The 7,315-nt window shown below is 46.7% G+C and overlaps 1 long non-coding RNA gene across 1 annotated transcript; it reads left to right on the forward strand.

Moving 5' to 3' along the window:
• The first annotated feature begins 2,552 nt into the window (after window positions 1-2,552).
• LOC104003197 (uncharacterized) lies at window positions 2,553-6,315 on the forward strand. The gene is made up of 2 exons (XR_675752.2): window positions 2,553-2,636; window positions 4,697-6,315. It is a non-coding gene; the product is annotated as an uncharacterized LOC104003197 (long non-coding RNA).
• The last annotated feature ends 1,000 nt before the right edge of the window (window positions 6,316-7,315 follow it).

A 7,315-nucleotide genomic window follows, 5' to 3' on the forward strand; every position in this document is an offset into this window, starting at 1 on the left:
GAATCTGTGAGCATAATAAAAAACGGTTGCTTTTATGTCACTAAGTTTGGGTGATTTTTTTACAAAGCAGTAGCAACTATGACAAACTGACACATTTATAATATTATGTCTTCAAATACACAGACATTGCAGGTCTTTGCACTAACCTAAGTCTCCTTTCTATCCTTTTTTTATTTTTATTTTTAATTGTTTTCGAGACAGAGTTTCACTCTTGTTGCCCAGGCTGGGGTGCAATGGCACAATCTCGGCTCATTGCAATCTCTGCCTCCTGGGTTCAAGCAATTCTCCTGCCTCAGCCTCCTGAGTAGTTGGATTTCAAGTACCCGCCACCACGCCTGGCTAATTTTTTGTATTTTTATTACAGACGGAGTTTCACCGTGTTGGCCAGGCTGGTCTCCGCCCGCCTCAGCCTCCCAAAATGCTGGGATTACAGGTGTGAGCTACCTGGCTCCTTTCTATCCTTTTTTAAAATTATGTAATTTTCTGCAGAAAGGATATACACATCTTATGTTAAATTTATTGCTACTTTATTTTGTTCTTGTTGTTACTGTTATAAATGGCAACTCTTTCAATTACATTTTCTAACCACTTGTTGCTTCCAGCAAAACTGCTACATTTAATACAATTAATTGGTTCTTTTTGTTTTTTAATTTGGGGTTTTGTTTTAAATGTATCCATCCTAATTGAAACTATGTACTCTTTGACCAGTATCTCCCCATACCCCCAGCCCTCATAACCACCACTTTATTCTCTGCTTCTCAGAGTTTGACTTCTTTAGATTCCACATGAAAGCGAGGTCGTGCAGTATTTGTCTTTCTGTGTCTGGTTTATTTCACTTAGTGTAATGTCTTCCAGGTTCATCCAGTGAGTTTTCTGAAAACAAATTCTTTTTGTTTTCCACTTAGACAATCATATGATCCAAAAAATAATGACAGTTTTCTTTCTTTCTTCTGGTACTTAAACTTTGATTTCTTTTTCTTATGTTGCTGCATTGGCTAGGACTTTCATCCAGGGTAGTGAGGATTTCTCCCCACTGTGGCATTTTTGTTTTCTATTTGCTTTGCTTCGTATTTGGCTCCTTTCTTCATCACTTCCTTTTTTAAAATTGAATTTATCAAGGTTTCTTTAGTTTTCCTCTTTCTCTCTTTGTTAGACAGTTACAGTTTCGATTTCTATTTTAACACACATACCTAATCTTAAAACCTCTAAATGTTAACCCCATACTTATCTGCCCCTATGGGCAGGCTCAACATTCCAGAATATTCTGTCCAGATAGCTCTGGATCAAACTGCTCTGGATGAAAAGACATCAGGAATAGCAGCCTTTTCCAGTTCAGAGGTTCTGGTTTCTGGGGTTTCTTCCCAAGCTGTCATGCTAAAAAAAAAGGCTTAAAACAATTTAGCATATATTAATTATTGTATGTGATTCATTATTCAACACTGATTCCACCCACGATTATTGATAAGGTGTATGTCACACCTGTTTCTCTCTTTCCTACTCAATGGTCACAACACCTGCCTACACCTGGGTGGCAGGTATTGGCGCCTAGTGAGTCGCCGCCAGATTCCCAGCTTCAAATGGCATCTAGCAAGCAGCCCACGACCCATCTTCCAATTTTCCACTACAATCCTGGGGAGTATGAGCACTCCTATTGCCAATCTCCTTAGCTAAACTTAAATAAACACAACTCACATTTCCCTAAAATGGCATCCAAGTGGTCAGACCATTTGCATATTTCTTGATGAAACAGAAGACATACAAGCCGTGAAAAGGATGGAATTTTAATTTTGATAATGGGTGACAGCTTGGCTTCTCTCCCAATGTGGTCTAGTTTACTTAGATTTTCCTAGCTAAGCTAAAAGTCTTTCCCTCCCTTTGGAGAATAGGTCTCCCTTGAATACTCTGGAATTCATTTCCTCTCACTCAAAATTAAAGCTAATGAAAATTTCTATTATTTTCTTTAAAAAAGAAAAAAGAAACCCCACTCCCTCAGAATGTCTTCACTCCACATTCCCTCCTACTTCCCACATCATTTTTTATTATCTTAGTTCCATTCTTGTTTCCCTAAATCAGTCATTTTTAAGAGCTAAAACTTATCTAGGTTTCCTACCTTATGCTATTGACTTCTTTTCTTCCTGTGTGCCTCTCTCACTCACTGCTCCCAGAAACCAATCCCATTCTTGGATATACCCGTTGGTCATTCTTTCACAGAGGGCATGGCCTGGCAAACATCTTAGACTGCAAATGTCTTTATTTAACCCTCACTCTTGAAGGATAAGCTAGCTGAGTACACAATTCGAGGATGAGAGCTATTTTGTCTCATTAAAAAAAAAATGTTATTTGCTGGTGTTTAATATAGGTTGAGCATCTTTAAGCCAAGAATCTGAAATGCTCCAAAACCTGAAACTTATGTGTGCAGACATGACGCTCAAAGAAACCCTCACTGGAGGATTTTGGCTTTTTTTTTTTTTTTTTTTTTTTTTTGAGACGGAGTCTCGCTCTGTCGCCTAGACTGGGGTGCAGTGGCGTGATCTCGGCTCACTGTAAGCTCTGCCTCCTGGGTTCACGCCATTCTCCTGCCTCAGCGTCCTGAGTAGCTGGGACCACAGGTGCCCACCACCACGCCTGCTCAATGCGTAAGCATAATGCAAATATTCCAAAATCCAAAAAAAGTCAGGATCTGAAACCGTTCTGGTGCCAAGCATTGTGGGTAAGGGATACTCAGCCTGTATTGTCGATGAGAAATCTGGTATTACTCTAATTGTGATTCCGTGGTAAGAGATGTGCTATTTTTCTCTGAAGTTTATCTTTGATATTTAATAGTTATGATGAGTCTAAGTGTGAGGTTGCTTCCGTTTTTCCTGATTCGGACCTCACATGCTTTTCAACATGAAGACTTAAGTCTTTCTTAAATTTTAAAACATGGCTAGGCATGGTGTCTGAAGCCTGTAATCCCAGCACTTTGAGAGGCCGAGGCAGGTGGATCACCTAAGGCCAGGAGTTCAGATCAGCCTGGCCAACATGGCGAAACCCCGTCTCTGCTTAAAAAAAAAAAAAAAAAAATTAGCTGGGCTTGGTGGGGAGGGGCTGTAACCCAGCTACTTGTGAGGCTGAGGCAGGAGAGTTGCTTGAACTAGAGAGGCGGAGGTTGCAGTGAGCTGAGATTGCACTGCTGCACTCCAGCCTGGGCGACAGAACGAGACTCTGACTCAAAAAAATAAAAAAATAAAATTCTAAAAATTTTTAGCCTTTATTTTTTCAAATACTTTGTCTTTCCCATTCTCTGCATGCCTTCCCTCTGAAGGAAGTTCTGTGGGTTCGATTATGTCTAAGCCAGTTTACATTTCCTCTGGGCATGTGTTGGAAGTTTTCCTTTCGTGTCCCATGCTGTTCTGCATCCCTCCTGCGGTTCCCTCTGCCGCGTCCTGTCCCATGTTCCTGGTAGCTTCTGCAGACCTGCCTTCCCACTCGCATATGCTTTCAGTCGCGGCTGGTTTACTGTGCAGTGCATCAGTTGAGTTTTCATGATCACAACTGCATTTCTTAATAGAATTCCTACTCGTTCCTTTTTAATTTTGCCTGTACTTTCTTCATCCCCTCTCCTGAGACTTCAAGCACAGTTTTGTTGACATCTCTTCCAGATTCTTCCAGGGTGTGCTTTATTCTCATTGCTACATCCAGCCACTGGCACCAGGCAGTTTGTTCCCCACATGATGTGTAATACTTGGCTTCAGTGTGAGCTAGTTCCATATGTAGACACGCACCTGCCCTGGGGCGTGGGACATCCGCAGAGCCCCCAGGTTTCCTCATCTCTGGGCCAGTTTCCTGTGTTCTTTTCTCAGCCTATAGGCAGTGTGAATTCAGAGCCCGCACCTTCAACTGGCCCAGGATTCTGCCAATGCTTTTTCCACGCCTGGCGTGGAGGGGATGCCTCTGAGCTGTGTCCCCCGTCAGATGGGTGGATTTTTCTAACTCCCAGATCACAGTTGGGGCGATCCTCCTGGCTCCCTCATGAATGACAAATCCCAGCTCTGTGTGGAGTGTGGGGCATGAGGCAGGGGACAGAGGACAGCTGTGGGCTCAACTCCCTCCTCCAGGCAGGTGGAGGCGGAGCTCTGAGCGCTTCACAGTCCACTGAGTTCCCATCTTGGTTCTCAGCTGTGGCTTGGAGTTGCCTTCATTCTGGTGCTAGAGAATTTCAAGCGAGGATCTGAATTTCCAAATGTTTTGTTACTTTATGGAGCATATTTATGTGTTTGGAGCAGGGCCACTCTGTGAGCGGTTGATCTCCCTATCAGCTCCGTTCACCATGGGGGTTATGGGGGCAGAATTGGAATTCTCAATTCATAATATAACCAAGTTGAGCTTGAAAGAAAAACCCAAGGACGTTATGTCCTGGTGCTAGCAGTGGGCGCTTCGAGTCTGAGAGCTGTTGCGTTTCCCTGGACCGTGGAAGGGGTCATCTCTGCCTCTCCTTCCATTTTTAGGATCCAGCCTTGTGCCTAGCCCCTCCTGGGTGCCCGCACAGCAGACAGCTGCCCCTTGCTCATGCTTTACAGATGTTGTCTGTAATTCTCATAACTTTTTGAAGTAGATAAGTTATGGCTTTTGTTCCTTTTTAAAATTTACCATTTTGTGCTAAAATACATTTGAAATAAAATGTACCATTGTAACCATTTTTAAGTGTACATTTCAGGATGGAATACATTCATGCCATTGTGCAACCTTCACCACCGCCCATCTCCAGAACTCTCTTCATCCTGCAGAACTGAAACTCGGCCCCGGGTGCCCATCCCCCTCCCCGCCCTGGCATACACCCTCTACTTTCTGTCTCTCTGATCTTGACTGGAAGTATGTATGTACTTAGTCCGCATTTTAAAGTGCAGAGCCTGGGACCCAGTGAGACGGAGTCAAGTGCCTGTGGTCACTTGATAGAAAATGGCAAAGCTGGGCATCCCACCCGAGGTCTGTGTCCACAGCCCCTGCCTTGGCGGCCACTACACTGTGGCTTCTTTCAAGTGAGTGCTGAGGAGGAAAGGGGATTACGCTACACAACCTCAGCGGTGAGATGAGATGAACGGGTGGAAACTAAACGTAAGGAATGTAAGGGATGGGTGAAAAGACGCCAGGGAGCGTCCTGGAAGGGCAGCAAGTTCCCAGACATTCGAACAATCAAGGTCCTGAAAGGATGACCCAGCAGGGACAGGGCAGAGGGGACCCTGCCACAGCTGAGCGATGGCCTAGATGCTCGTTCTGGGTGCTGTCCCTTCTGGGACTCTAGAGAAACTGTTTTCCTCTCTATTCAGAGTCTGCCATTCATTGGACTATAATGCCCCATTTCATCTGATTGATGACCCAAATAGCTTCAAGTAGCTCTCCGTGGGTGGCCAGCCGCCCTGGAGGGTGTCCAGTTACAGGAGCTGAGCACACTGGACGCCTTTTCTCTTCCACAGTGGGCAATGCACGGTGGGTCCCCCCTCGTCAGGATTAATGAGAGCTTTGGTTGCCGGGCCCCCCGCCTGTTGCCACGTGACAGTCTCAGAAGCTCACCCAGGAGGAGAGGAGAGAAGCCCATCAGGTCACTGAAGTGGGCAGTAGAACCCAGGAGAGGAAGAAAGAAAGGAGAGAGGGGGAAGTGGATGCAGAGACAGAGCCATTGAAAGTGTTTTACAACAATGGACTTGGATCGGCTTCCCCTGCCCCTGCAGCAGGGAGCTCGCTGTGCCTGCGCTGCTGCAGTACTGACGAATTCATCCCTGTCCAAGGAGAGTGAAGTGAAGGTCCGTGAGGCGAGACCTGCTGGCACTCAGGGTGCGTGGGGCCTGGCCCCATGTCCAAGTGCTCCCTCCTTACCGAGGAGTTGGGTTGCCAGGTGCAGCGGCAGTTTCTCTAAGCCGCGTTCAGAGCTGAGTTACTGGGTTCTGTGTGAGAAGGGAGCCCACGCCTGAGCCTGTGGGACAGGTCTCGGCTGCAGCAGGTGGTCTGTGCCCCTCCTCACCCCATCTGTCCTGGCTTGCTCTCACCTCGGCTTCCTGGCCTTCCCAGGGCCCTGGGCTCATCCTCACCCTAAAGCAACCCCCTCCACCTGAGGCGCCTTCACACTGAGATGTCTGCTGATCTTCCCAAGACCCTCATCTCCGTGGCTCTAAGCTGTTCACCTTCACCCTGGACCCCCCAGGAGGGCAGTGGATGAAGGACAAAGAGCAACAACTCTGCTGCCAGCACCAAAAAGCCCTCTGCTGACTCCCTCAAGTCCTCTTTTGCAGATACCTACACAGGGCCTTGAAAGAAAAAAGAACTAGAATTATGAACAAATCTCTGATGTGGTGGCTGCTTTCATTCTACTCCCATCGCCCCTGAAGACAGTTGGGAAGGACCTGCTTTTCCCCTGTAGCCCTGGGGGACACCTGCCCTAACAGCCCTGGTCCTCAGCTCCCAGCTGGGATGGCTGGAAGTGGTGTGGCTCCAGGCCATCCTCTCTCTGCACAAGCATGGGTTTTCAAACACAACCCTGGTGCCATGCGTGCAAAGGGAAGGCGATCTGCCATCCTGTGGTTTTTGTCTTAGGAAGGTCCTCCCCACTGGAGTGAGCATAAGGATTCAAGGATTAACAGGGGGAAGAGGATATGAAGCCCCGATAGGGTGGCTTCATCCTGGACAGAGAGCAACTTCAACTTTGGAGAATGCTCTTGCAGATGTCTACAGCTATTTACATCCTGAACCCTCTCCTTCTGCTCGTTTATTATTATTATTATTATTACACATTTTTGAGACAGAGTCTTGCCATGTTGCCCAGGCTGGAGTGCAGTGGCTCAATCTCTGCCTACTGCCACCTCCACCTCCCAGGTTCAAGAGATTCTCCTGCCTCAGCCTCCTGAGTAGCTGGGATTACTGGTGCACACCACCACGCCTGGGTAATTTTTGTATTTTTTGTGGAGATGGGCTTTCACCATATTGTCCAGGCTGGTCTCAAACTCCTGACCTCAGGTGGCTCACCCACCTTGGCCTCCCAAAGTGCTGGGATTATAGTTGTGAGCCACTGTGCACCTGGCCTCCTTCTGCTCATTTAGCCTAAGCTGTCTGCATTCCAATCAGCTCTCCTGTGTCACGCTGATCAAAGTGCTGGCACAGACTAGAAGGAATGAGAACAAAGTGAACACGCATGGTTCCAAAGACGGGAGCAGCACAGCATAACTGATGTCAGCACTGTTTGGCTTGGGGGGAAGTGAAAACGAGAGACAAACAAAGCATCTTCATGTTCTGTTTTATAACCAAGGGGGTGCGCCTGATCTGGGACACGTCATAGTCTTGAAAG

This window comes from Pan troglodytes, chromosome 17 (genome assembly GCF_028858775.2).
Source record: "Pan troglodytes isolate AG18354 chromosome 17, NHGRI_mPanTro3-v2.0_pri, whole genome shotgun sequence".
NCBI classification, from domain to species: Eukaryota; Metazoa; Chordata; class Mammalia; order Primates; family Hominidae; genus Pan; species Pan troglodytes.